General features: G+C 38.9%; 1 pseudogene; it reads left to right on the top strand.

Moving 5' to 3' along the window:
• On the top strand, positions 1-6,539 carry LOC113572264 (annotated as a pseudogene).
• Positions 6,540-14,618: the final 8,079 nt, after the last annotated feature.

Below are 14,618 nucleotides of genomic sequence, written 5' to 3'. Positions count from 1 at the left end.
CTTGGGAACATCATCAACGACATTCTGGGGTTCATTCACTCTAAAGTACCAGACCTTCAGGAACAGATTCGCCCAGATGTTTGTACTTGCACAGAATGAGTATGCAGATCCAGTGTCCCTTTGATGCTCTTATTAAAAATATCAGTGCTAATTAAGTTCATACATTGTAATTATTGTAATGCAGTCTCACTCTCTCTACTTTCTAGCTTTGATCTAATTCCATTTATATAATCCTTAGCTGCAATTCACACTACTGAAACAATCAATGACTCTGGGTTTCTTCCTGGGATTTGGATTGGATATCTGATGTGTGATTCTTTTGTATATGGTACAAAAGCATTAGACTGTTTGGAATACATTTTGGCTGTCAATAGGATGTCAATAGGATGTTCTCAGTCCTCACTGAGTATTCAAACTTTAATTCACCTTTAAAGGTTCTTTTGGGAGAAAGATACTTAAGATACTCATGTCTATTATAGTTGCCAAAAAGGACTTAAGGGTAGTCATATATATACTATGGCAACTTGAATTAAGGGCATATTTTTGTGTTTACACAGAATTAGGTTTTCTGAAAACTTCTAAGGGTGAATAATGTCTTCTATTGGTGTGTGCACAGAATATCAATATACAAAGAAGGGGATCTGGAATACATTTTGTCTTTTTCCAACTGCTTTGTCTATGTGGCCATTTGTGACTACTCTGCACTTTTTCCTCATTGTTGACTCTTTTTTAAGAAGTACTTCATTAATTCCCTTATTTATCTTAATTCCATTATTTGTCTTTAATATTGATGCTTGCCTCTATACATTATCATCTAATGCACGGAATTTCACTTTAAAGAATATTATCAAATTACACAATACAGGGACTGGATTGAGGTAGTGACCCTACATTATGACTATGGCAGACCTGTTTTTGAGAATTTCATGCAAAACAAGAGCAAATATGTATATCTTACCAGGAAGTGTTATACACTATCTAGGTTTCATAAATATGGAGCAGCACATCAAGGATGTGGCCAGCAAAATAAAATCTTCTGGAGCCAAGGCGGTGTCGCTCATTTGGAGACTGAAACTGGTGAAGATGCCCTTTAAAGAGATGTTTAAGACCTATACTATATTGCCAGTGATGTCTGGTCTATGACACATTAATTAATATGACAGACATAAACAAGCTAGGAGTCATCTTAGGCCTTACCTTCCTCATGGGAAGCATCTCAGATTTTGAAGACTATCTCCAGAACCTGAGGCCGTGCCCAGGGGTCAGGAATGACTTCATCAGGAAATACAAGCATCTAAGGTGCAACTGCTTTTCTGATCAGCAAACAGCTCACATCCTTTTTGACCTTCAGTTTTCCAGATCCCCAGGAGGCAACGATGACTATCTGATTCATACTGTAGACCTAACAGAAGCCTATACCCAGAGAGTGGCAGTGTATGTAATAGCTCATGCCATTAAGCAACTTGGAATGGAATGACACTAACTGCTCTGAAGATGCCCAATTATTGCCATGGAAGGTAAATTAGTAGGTTGTGCATTTATGTGGTTAATTGTAATGTTTATAACCACAGCAGATGCACAGTAGAAATTTTGATGCTGTAGTACATTATGTTCATCTATTTGAGAATATCTTTTCTCACAACTAACACTCACAGTTTAACCTGTTTTGTAGATATGCTTTACCAAATGTGGCATGCTACAGTTGCTACGTTTTGCACCTGTGACTCTTGTAATGATTTAAGTTCTGTTTAAATTAATTATTAAAAAAAAAAAACACCTATTGCCCTATTTGTGTTCTCTTGGGTATGTTATATAAATATGGGTGTTTTTTGTATTTCTGCATTTTCAAATTCTTAAAAATATGAACACTGAAGATAACCTAACATGATCCTTTGATAAAAATGGAGATTTTGATAATGGATGGAAAATTGATGGTGATGGAAGAGTAATGGGTGTGATGAGAAAATATCAGATCTTAGCTCCTCTACAGGGCAAAATCACATAGTCCAACACAATCGTGAGATTAAATGAAACGCTCTCTGTTCCATTCTAGAAATCTAGAACTTCCAGTCTAGAACTCAAGCTGTGTAGAAAACATTCTAAGTTGTTTTTTTTTATTATTATTATTTAAAGCATTAAAAGAACTTTTCTCTTTAGCCTAGATGCCCAAATCCAGGTGTTTAGATTATTGTCCCCCCGGCACTTATATATATTAAATGTTTCATGTTGCTATAACTGTAGCAGCTGTAGCTACTGCCGGATCCTATTCTGACACATGGAGTAAGATATATTAATGTATACTTTTACATTTATCCTTTTAGAACTTCTGAAGGGCTCAGTGAGCTAGGGCACTAGCTCAAATGCATTTCTGGGTTCTATCACAGTGGTTCTATCACAAGTGTGCTTTGGTTTTTCTCTGGGACTATCCTCTGGTTGGTTAAGTTAAGCTCTGAGTTTACTTACTTTTGCCTTAGAGTCTGTTAAATTCAAGGCTTCTTGTCTGAACCTAGTTGCTTGTTACCTGTAATTACTCACTGCAGGTGTAGTTTCGCCTTGGCCTTAGTTGTGAATTGAGGGGCAGACTCAGCACGTATTGACTTAAATTAGGACAACTCAGCTACAGACATATATGTAATCAACACATGTAAAAGGCTTTGTTATGCTTTTCAATCAACTCCTCATGTACATTACATCTACTGGACTACACACACATCTAAGTATCTTTTTTCTCACACTATCTCAATCTTTCATCTTATACATCCACAAACCTAGCATCCAATCTGAAATGTATCTCACAAATCCTGTTCATATATCCCACAGATCTCCTAGACACTATCATCGTAGATGTCGCAATCTTAGCAACCTCATTTACTCACAACGTTCGGCACTATCACAGATTCTGGTGGCAGGAGGGCTTTGGAATTGCCAATCAGCTGAACAGAAGGCTGACTTCATCTCAGCCCTAGCATCCCTCCACTCATTACATTTCCTAGTTCTAACAGAGACCTGGATCACCCCTGAGAACTCAGCGATTCCGGCTGCCCTGTGCTCTACCTTTTCATTCACCCATTCTCTGAGGTGTCTCGGCAGGGGTGGTGGCACAGGTTTACTATTTTGTCGAGAGTGGCGTTTCACTCCACTTTCCTTCTCTGCTCTTTCCATCTCCTCTTTTGAATTTCATGGTATTACAGTGTGCTTCCCTACCAAACTTCACATCATTATCATCTACTGCCCTCCAGGTTCCCTAGATAACTTAATTGATGAGCTTGACATCCTCCTGAGCCAATTCCCCATTGAAGGAAATCCACTCATTGTCCTTGGAGACTTCAACCTTCCATCAGAAGACATTCCTCCTGCATCCTTCTGCTGTTGACAGCATTTGACCTTACCTTCAGCCAGTCTTCTCTGACATACAAAGCAGGCAATATTCCGGGCCTGATCTTTACCCAGATCACCACAACATCGGACATCGCAGTCACCCACCTCCACCTCTTGGACCATCACTCTATCCTTTCTATCCTTCTCTCTCTCCCTTCCTTCTCTTTCCAATTAGTTTTCCCCAACATGTCCCTCCTTCTTCCATCACAATCTGCACTCCATAACTCTCTCTTCCATTACTTCTATTATTTTGTCCTACCTTCCTCACCCTGACTCTCTGTGTTCTCTCTGGGATACAGTTACAAATACTTTCATTTTTACATTATCCTCATCAATGAATCTTCTGTGCCCTCTCTCCTCTGGACCTGCAAGGTCTTCCCCATCTGCCCGCTGGCTAACAGAAACACTCTGCTGCCACAGGAGAGAACTAAGGACCGCAGCGAGGCAGTGGAAGAAAACTCACCTAGAATCAGACCTCAGCTCATACCAGTCTCTCCTTTCCAAGTTCTCACTGGAAGTAACATCCGTGAAGTCATCCTACTACAGAGGGAAATTTGAATAATCAGCATCTGATCCATGCAAGCTCTTCACTATTTTTTCTTCTCTCCTTAATCCTCCCCCTTCCCCTCCTTCCTCATCTCTTACTCCTGAGGATTTCATCTCCTTCTTTGAGGAGAAGGTTGAAGCAATCCGCCAGTCCTTTTCCTCTGTTCCCACTCTTCCAACCAGTGTGCATTCTCCAACATCCAACTCTCTGGCTTCTTTTTCTCCTCTCTCCTCAGACCAAATTCTTCAACTCTGGACTTCCAGCAATCCGAATACATGTCCGCTGGATCACATTCCTTCCATTCTGTTCCAGACGATCTCAAGACATCTGTTTCCTTTCATCTCTGTCATCATCAACAACTATTTATCTTCTGGACATGTGCCAAATGCATTCAAAACAGCAAGGGTGATACCAATCTTCAAGAGGTCCACACTTTATGACTCCAATGTTACCAATTACAGACCGGTATCACTTCTCTCTTTCTTCTCAAAAGCCCTTGAATGAGCAGTTTACAATCAATTATCTCTTTTCACCACAAACCAGCTGCATGATCCCAATCAGTCTGGCTAAAAACTGGCACATTCAACAGAAACAGCCTTCATCTCAAAGATTTCTTGTTTGATGAAGATAGGCGTGAAGATAGATGGTGAGCTTCAGAAGTATAATAGCTTTTTTAGGAAGACATCCATCTTTGTGCCATCCAACAGACCATGAATGGGCTTGGATTCACCCTCTTTGTGTCCTGGTGAGAGCTTTTCACATATTTCTAACCTGCTTGATCCATGATACCCATACACAACTATGAAGCACCGTTTATGACAATAGCTGTGCAAGTACCCGTGAGAGTGAATCTGTGAGAGAGATTGGAAATACGCGCAAGAGAATGAAAGTGTGCACGAGAGCGAGTAAGTGAAAGTTACCGCAAGCGATGGGAAAGCTTGGAAGAAGATGAATTTGAGGGAGGAGCTTTTTCATCTCTGTTAGTCTGCTTTTAATGTGTGAAAGTGGAAAACGTGGATGATAAATATGTATATTTACTTACTATATACAATCACATAGTTTTTTTATTAATTTGCACTTTTCTGGGTATATCTATTGATTCTCAATCTCCTCTATTCAGATTCCTGTTTTTATAGAAATTCCACTTTTTAATACCTGCATGTAAACCTTGTGGCCACCACTAACCATCCCAGAACTTGACTGAGCTTTAAATCTCATGCATGAAAGCCTAACAGCTGATAATCAAACAATAGTGTTATAGATGTTACCTAAATAATTGTAAAACATATTCTATAACCAGATTAACTTCACAGCACTCAGGCATGGAATTATAGTCCAGCTACACGTGTATACTTGGGAATACATGCTCTGCAGCAAGTGTTTTAAACTGTTTAAATGTTGTTGCAATTTTTCAGCATTAATCAAGTGATTGACCAAGAGAAAAAAATGTTGACCAGAACAAAGTTAAAAATGTTTTGACCCACATACTCAGATAAAATCATGCATGACATCATTTTTACAAGACACAAATGAATAACAGGTATAAAGTTGGAAACTGGCTGGACAAGAACACTTGAGTTAAAGCAGTTGCACATAGCGCTTTATCACTTTGATTATTCTGGTGTTGAATTTTTTTCTGAATTATAGTCCATTAAAGGTTATATCATGTATGTGTGTTTGTTTCTCTGCCACCTGACTGGTAGGTGTGAATGGTGTGTGTGCAAACTTAAAAGAAAGGATCCTCTAAATTAAATTATTTTTTTGTGTGTGTGTGAATTGGTCAAATCATTTGTGTGCGCGCACGCATTTGTATCTAGACAAAAAAGACCCGTGTTTAGTTGTTTAAAAATCTTTCTACATCAGTATTTTAAATCATATAAAAAGAACACAAATTGAGAAAAATAAACCAAAAAATTTTTTGCATTTCCATGTTGACAACAGTGTATACTGACAATGGATGCCATAAAGCTCCTTCCCCATGTCAAACCGCTCGTGTGCAATTTCACATGCTAGCGCACACTTTCACTCACTTGCCCTCACGAGCATTTACAGTAGCTTGCACACACTTTCACAAGCATTTCCAATCACTTGTGCACACTTTCCCTCCCTCATGCATTTCCACTTTTTCTATGGTTTCACTCTTGCACAGCTTTTGTCATAAATGACACTTCATCCACAACATAGATTGCTTGATAAGTCTTTTGCCATCAAGTTCCTTCTCACTTAAAAGTTCTTATTTGTACTTTCTGGCTGGAATATGATGCTCTTAAAATTATTGAAGAAAAATCAAAACTGAGAAGTTCACAAAAAAAAAACTGTTTGTGCACTCAGGGGTCCAAGTGGTTTGGCTTTGCTGCAGTGAATATCTACATTGCTGTTCTAGATGTGGTCTGTTTCCTATTGGTCTTCAAAGGCTGAGATGACAAGACAGAGCCTATAGCTGGCTTGGCTTTGCTTTATTCCAACCTTTATCCGCCAAACAGACGTTCAACCCATTTTCCAGGTCTCTGCCACTATGCTCTCCAACTACAGAGTCATCTTTTGTCACTTCATTATGAAGTGGTATGAGATCATCTCAGAAAGAACAAACAATTATTGTTCAGCCCAGGTGTAATTTTCCTTTTCACAGGCTGGACATCTCACAGCACCCCATATCACCAGACAGTAAAATGCCAGAATCACTGTCCATTCCTGCAGACTATAAAGGGTGCAGACAGAATAATAAATACTGCCTCCATTAGACATTGAGGAGGGTCTCCACCTCAACAACATAGCATAGGTATATCTGGCTGATCTCTAGAAGTACTGTACGCAAACCTGTTCATTTTGCTCTTTGAGACAAGTACATTGTTATTCTCTAGGCTCTAAGACTGCAGCTAAATTGAAGGAAGATTTTTTAAATACAGCTGGATAAATGTGAAACAGCAAAACAAACAGAAGCGAAGCGAAGAGAAGGGAGAATACCGGACGAGGAAAGAGAGCGGAATCAGAAAAACGAATACGAACGAGGAAAACAGCGTAGACACAAACACAGAGAGACAGTGCAACAGACTAATGAACAGAAGAAAACAAGAACCGGGAAAGCAACAACAACAGAGAGGGTAACTGGACCTGGAATGCGGGGAGAAACTATATGGGAGCATGCGAGCTCAAGCATGGCATCGCAAAACAATAAAGGACAAACAAGAGACGCATAAATAAGGTTTACATAGGACCACAATTAGGGACAAACTGGGAACAGCTGGAGAAAATAAGGGGCGGAGACAGGGAACCATGGAGACAGACGGACACTAGAAAACACGGAAGTGACTAGGTTGCCAGGGAAACGGTGAACGCTCCGGTCTGCGGGTGTGACACACTGACAATTCACAATTTTTTATACACTGTCAAGCATGCATTTGCCTTGATAAAAACTAAAGTTTAACATACAATTGCATACAAGTACTCACTTGTCGATATAACTGTGATGGGAGCAGGGAAGGAATGAGATGTGAGTCTTTATTCTCCATAAAGACACTAACATACATAGTGTTGCGCTAACTCAAATTAAAAAAAGAAAATTAAACAAGTAGCTGGCGATGACGGCTTGTAGCCACAGTGACATGGGAATATATTTGCGTGTGTGTGTGTGTGTGTGTGTCAGTGGGCATGTCTCTCTTTCTGGGTGCACCGTGACAATAACATATAAGTATTCACGTGTCGAGATATTAAAAAGTGGCACTGACCTTATGACGGTTTTGAGACATAACTATTTTATTTAAGATAATTATATAATTACATTCGTTCTTTTTTTTCTGTGATCAATTCCTGATATGTGAAAAATGGGACATTATTGTGGAATTAATTTGTGGAATTGTGGAAGGATTTCAAGTCTTTATTAGTTTGGTGTGGTTCAATTTTTTAAGCATTATTTTAAAAAAATATTTAAATAAATCTGGAAATGTTCACTGCACTGGAGTACTTTTTTTCACACCTAAATTCCAGTTGTAGAGGATTGTTTATTTTTCACTTACTCATTCTCTATCTCCTTATCTTATTCTTATTCTTAAATCTTTTTTAAAAATGTCTTAAACAGTGTTTCTCATGAAGTTCATTAAATTAAGCTAATAATGTAACCAACAAATATAAAGAGTTTTAATAGGCTTTTTTGATCAACTATACCTAAAGGGATCCTGCAAAGCATTAATATAAGGTTTTTTTTTAAATTATTTTATTTGTTTATTTTGTAACAAAAATGTCTAATTGTAACGCTTATGTAAGGCTTAGAGTAGACAAAGTTTAAGGCTTGACTATAAATGTAAGAATGTAAATCAGATAAGTTAACCAGTCTTACAGGATAATCATGACTGTAGCAGATTCGTTTGAATTCTCTCAGCACCAGAAATGTGAGGTATATTGAAGGTATAATCATCTTTAACATGCCATCCCACCTCTGTACCTGCCTTTGTTCATGCTTCTACTGTTTTTTTCCAAAATACAGGATTGTTTCTTGCTTTATCCCAAGGGGGTTGCTAGAGACCTGTGTTAAATGTGAGGTTATTAAGGTGGATTCAGGTGGAAAATGTTAGTGATCAAATTAAACAAGTGCAGGTAACAAAAAAGATTGAAGTTGGCTTTAAAGTTGGCTTTCCTTTTTTTACTCAACAGATCAACTCTCCTGTCGAGATTTGTCCAAATGATTTCTCATGTACTCTAAGGACTTAATGTCAGAAATGGAAATTAAATTTAGAGTGGTCTGCACCTTGTTCCATCATATTTTTGGCTTGAACAGGAATAGGCATGTTATTGCTGGTATTCTCATTTATCTTTTTCATGCTACACAGAGAACACAAAACCATAGCTGTGCCAGGATGCGCAAGAGGTATCTATGAGGTCACAAACTTAAAAAAGATTAAAGGTGGCTAACAATATTGTCCTTTTTAAAGTTTTTACTGTTTTTACTTTTTTAAAGGAATGTTTTGGTCATTACATTGTTTATGTAATATATGATACTGAAATGTTATATTTCATTATTTGTATGGAATAATTCAAAACTTAATTAAATTGTTTAGAATAAAAATTATTATAAATGTATTAATGTTTAAATATCAAATCTGTCTATTCTTGGTTGCATCATCTGTAATTACAAATATCTTCAGGTCATTTCTCTGATGATGGACATATTACCCCTGGACACATTACCTCAAACTCTGGCATGAGTCCATGGAATATTTCAGTGAAAGAAACATCTTCAAATACATACTCTCAAACTATGTTGCTCATTCCTTTGTTTAGAGTTGTACAGCAACAAACATGGCCGTGCAATAAACATTTTCTAAAAATGATATGTGGAAAAAGTAAAGAAAAGTAGGCAAAAGGCCACTGACAAAGCACCTTATTTTCTTGATGAGCTTATCCTCTTACGTGTGCAGTTCATTCTTTTAATGTGACCATCTGTGCATGCAAAGAGCTAAGGGATCTCAAGTCTCCTTTATCCTCTCAGTCAATCAGCTATGTGAAGAAGGTACCACACAGCTATGAACAGCTTTGGTTCTTTTTGCTGAATCTCTTTGGAAAACAATTTAATAAGGCATGTGAAAACTGAAACATCAGTCTAGAGCATGACAGGTCTGCTAGCACACCTAAAAAACTTCAAAAAGAAACTGCTTCCATGGCATGACACAATCCAGAAACAGCAAAAGAATGGCAGTAATAACAGGGGTGGTGGACAGGAAGGACTACCTTTCCTAACAAGTAGGTAATTTTAAACATATAATTTTAAACACTATAGTTCCCGCTAGTCTAATCGCTCCTTTGTCAACCTAAGGATCCAACTCGGTCTGTTAAAATGGGTTGCTCACCTTCCAAAGGTCAGATCTTTGCTAGATTATCTAGCCACAGTGACCAAGCTGTGCACTCTGGATCACATGAAAACAACAACTCATTCTATGATGGGACAGAAATTCAGAGCATTCTTGTACCGCCCGGTGATAAAGGATTCTCACTCTGTGATATACAGTGTGACACTGCTACAATTATAAAGCAAAGTGTTGATGTAGAAGGGGCAAGGGTGGAAGGGGCAAATGAAGATTTACAAGAAGGATTACTAACCCCCCAAAAGCAAGAAAACAAAAACAATGAAAGAAGACAGGAAAACAAAGGAGTCAAAATGTGTAGAGAAAAAACTGTCCATATTATGTCAAAGGAAGATCATTCAGAAACAATGGTGAGAGCTCAACATGCAGTCTTTGCTTATCTGAAACCCAATATCCTTAAATATGAGTCCCTCTTTGGGATCTTGGACCAAGCAACACAGATTCGACTCTCCTTACAGCCTGTGGTGACATTGCTGGCATTACGCTATGAGGAGATAAACTGCACCTTGGAGGAAATGGCAGTCGAGGGTGAGAAGATGTTGGAAAAGTATGGAAACCACATGACCATGCCACCAGCACAGAGAGATGTTTCACTTTGCCTAGGCAAACATGATGCTGACCTATACTCAGTCAACCCTCCTCTATACCTTCTACATCAGATGCTCCAGCACTCCACTGAAAAGATGAGGCTCATAGGGGACTCCGTAAAAGGACTGGGGGACAAGGACCTAGAAGAGGCATCTGACTACTTTATGTCCCTTTCCCGATTGCTGGAAGACAAGCTATCAGCAAAGAGAGTGGCAGAGGGACGTGTGAGACAGGTGCTAGCTCAGGTGGAAACTGCTGTCCTGAGGAAGCCAAGCCCAGATGATGGTACTGTGCACAGCGAGGACAGTGGCATCGGTGCTGACAATGAGTGCCAGAGTACCTGTGGTTCAATGCGACTTTATTACCACCGGGAGAGCTTAGGGTCAGGAACCAGCACTGGGTCATCATCTGGTGTTCCTGAGAACAGACCACCTGATCAGGCTCAGTTTAATAGAGTTGAAGAGGGCAGGGGTGATAATGACAATGAGGATGACAGCAGTAATGATGATGATGGTGATAAAAATGCCAACAAGGATGAAGACAAGACAGAAGACAAGCAGGATAGGAAAAATGATGTGACAGGAAGCAATATGTCTAATTGGTCCCAATCTCAAAACCTCAGCCATCATCCACTTCAGGTTGGTCTACAGAATGGCAGGGCAGCTATTGCAACCTTAGAAAGGGCCAATCAGAGAGAGAGAAAAATCAGAAAGCCCAAAACTGCTGACACTCTTGTAGTAGAAAGTCAGGAAAAACATAAACTTTCTCATTTAATGGGCCTTTGGTGGTCTCAATCTAATGATTCTTTATACAGCAAAGTGGAGAGTTGTATAATGAATGAGCAGGAGAAAAGCCAAAAGGAAGACAAAAAACTCAAATGGATTAGCAAAGGTTTGGCTGGGGGCATGGTCCTCAGCAGCCTTGACAGGGCAAATTTGAGAAGACATTCGCCTGGAGCACAAAGTACAGCACGATCATCTGGTCTCCAATATGGAAGCAAAGGGGCATCTAAGGCTAGCATACCAGTTAACTCACCTCTGACATTAACACCTGCAGTGCCAGGCAAAAATGCTGTCAAACAACTCATCGATATCTTTAGTCAAGGGGTGCAGGACAAATTCAAACATGATCCTTTTAACAGGCCTATGAAAATTAAAGCAACAAAGGAAAGTTTTGTGCCTATGTTAACCAATATTGGTAAAGGTGTTTCAATCAATGACAATAACAACAGTTACCCAATTAACCAAAGATTCTCAAATAGATCCAATGATATAGATTTGGATAGCCTTCCTCCGCCTCCTCCTGAGGTACTGATGGACAACTCTTCTGATAGCAAAGAAGACCCTACTTTTGATGAGGAGAATGGTAAACCTCTCCACCATGAGTGTTCCACAGAGAGACAGAGATGCAGAGTCTCTCAACGTCTCCAAGGCTCACTGGAGACAGTAACTGTGATCCCCAGCCAGCCCAGTTTTTCACAGGGCTCCATGAGCATCTCAGCCAGCCATCTAATCAGAGAGGATGACATGGTTGGAGGCCAGCCAAGGCAGGACTGTAACCAGCAAACTGGAGTCAACACCAACAAAGAGGATGCTGCCAGTCTTTATCAGCAGTCTCAAAAAATAATTAATCTGCAACACTCCTCTGAAACTCCAGACAAGAAAAGGCCTTCTGATCAAGACAGCTACAGGCTTTTAGCTATGAAAGCAGGAACAGCAGCACAGCATGGAAGCAGGGAATTAGGTGAAGGGAAAGCTGCAAGACTCTACCTGAACAGCTATGTGAGAACCATTCCACCAGTCTCCAGAGTGAGACTCCCACCTTCTCAACCTCCTGTACACCAAAGGGTTTCAAGTCTTCCTGCTTCTCTAACCCCAACCTGTCATGTCAGTGAAAAGGCGGGAGCATTGATGACACCACCAGTTTCTCACATGCAAAAATGCACCAAGAGAAACAGTGAGGAAAAAATTGCCATCACTCCTTCCCCTTCGTCGACATCATTTAATGATGCTCACTCTGTGTTTTGTCAAAGGACCCATTCAGGTCCCCAGTCACTGAAACCTTGTTGCAGTGCCACACTACCAAGACCATGGGGAGAGCCATGCAGAGGGAGGCATCAGGTTAGCCACCTGGCCCCAGTCGTCATGAGAAGCAGCCCATCGGGTCACGTGACCAGTCGTATGGATCAGCAGCAGTTGTTAGCCAATGCCAAACAGCTCCACAGTCAAGACAGGGAGCCCATCACATTAACCAGAGAGAGGTAAATATCTCCAACAGACATTACTGGAGCTGATAATGCTTTTATGGGTGAGGGACAGCATGCATCTTATTAGTGTGATAAATCATAGTGTGTAATCATTTTATCCATCTGGTGCCACACAGAGTGCAGCTACTAGATGTTTCTTTGTTTGTCTTTGTTGATTTTGCAATTTATAACCATAAAATATGTGACATAACCTTTTTTTTATAATAGTTCATGACAGTTTTTAAAGAATTTGTAAAAGTTACATTTCATTGTGATCCATGTGAACAATGAACTTTATTTTTTTTAAACATAAACTGGTAGCAATCAAACGCTGATATTTTATGCTCCTTTCATTAACAATTTATAGGATTATGATTAAAAAGTCCAAGTTATGCTCTGGAGAAAAAAACAGGGAAGAGTCCTTGTGTATTTGTGTATGTCGGCTATATAATTACACTCAGTATGAAAATTTTAACATCCAATTTCTCATTTTGCTAGTCATCTAGCAAAATTGTATTATTACTACTATAGGGAAAATCTCAGGTAATGAGGCAGGTACCAAAATATGTGTCTTTTAAGAGAATGTAGCTACAACTGATCTGCAAACAGGTCATTTCCTCCATAATCAAAGGCATTAAAGGTACATTGTCACTCGTATAATGACATTTCATTCTTTGCTGTATCAATGTATGTGTATAATACAGCTCCCCACTGTAAATGCTCTGAACTAAGTTAATCTTTTGTCTTGGTCTCTGCACAATTGTGTCATGTTTTATGAATGACCTCTTTTATTAATAATGTATTTGATAACAGGGCAGCTGTTATCTGTGTAATTACAAGAGCATTTACATTTATGAATTGCATTAATGTATCAAAAGGCAGCTCTCACCTGGTAATTGATCAAGACCAGCTCACCCATGAAAAAGCTCATTCTAATTAATTAGAATTAAATTCTAATTACCTCTAAAATGCACAGCAAAGGCATGGAACAGGCAGTGGTAGCTCAGTGGTTGCTCAGTGGTTACAGTGCTTAACTAGTGCTCACAAAGTTGCCAATTCAAATCCCACCACTTCTAAGTTACTATTGTTTGGCCCATGAGCAAGGCACTAAACCTTCAACTAATTGCTCAAAATGTGTTCAGTCAAAAATGTAGAATACCATAAATGTATAAATTTAAATTTTCCAATTGGTAACTCACAATACAGAGTTTCAGTCAATTTTAATAATAAAGCATAATTTAATATATTCATTGGCCATTTTATATACTCATCAGCTACTTTATAAAAAAGAATCCTACATTGCACCTATACTGGCAATTTTATTAGATACACCTTCTAGATGCAGTTTATAGGTGTAGAATTACAGACTGTAGCCCATCTATGTATATTCATACATAAGCAACTTCTTATCTCATTTATCAATGATCAGCATTGCACAGGTGCAATGCTGACTGACGTTTGTTTGTTTGTTTGTTTGTTTGAGGGAGGGATCTATTCTCAATACAGCAGCAACATTAACATGATAGAGGCAGGGCAGGTGTTTGTAATAAAGTGGTTGGTCAGAATCTAGTTTTAATTTATATTAAACTCTATTATTAATATAATATTAAAATTGGTTCAGGGTACAGTTTCTCTAAAAGCACTGTTGTATTAGAAGATCAACTTAACTATTAAACTAGAAAGAGTGTTCAGAGTGTTTAACACTTTATGATCATCTTTGTTTCAAGGTTTTCCAAAAAGAACTGATACATCAACTGTCACGAGAAACCAACTTCTGTGCAACAGATTTCTGTCTTGATTGACAGCCCAAACTATTTGCCATGATTGATTGCAACCAAAAAAATACCAAAGATATATACAGTATAAAGATATATGAGAAACACATGAACAAAATGCAAAGCCTAAAGTAAAATAATTTCCCAAATAACCTGGGATAACAAATACTACACTACCCTGTGATTTTATCAGATGAGATGTGTCAAACAGTGGTATAGAGTTCCAGGAA

Source organism: Electrophorus electricus, chromosome 3 (assembly GCF_013358815.1).
Source record: "Electrophorus electricus isolate fEleEle1 chromosome 3, fEleEle1.pri, whole genome shotgun sequence".
Taxonomy (NCBI): domain Eukaryota; kingdom Metazoa; phylum Chordata; class Actinopteri; order Gymnotiformes; family Gymnotidae; genus Electrophorus; species Electrophorus electricus.
Note: the sequence above shows the minus strand (reverse complement) of the source record. Positions and strands in the feature narration are given on the sequence as shown.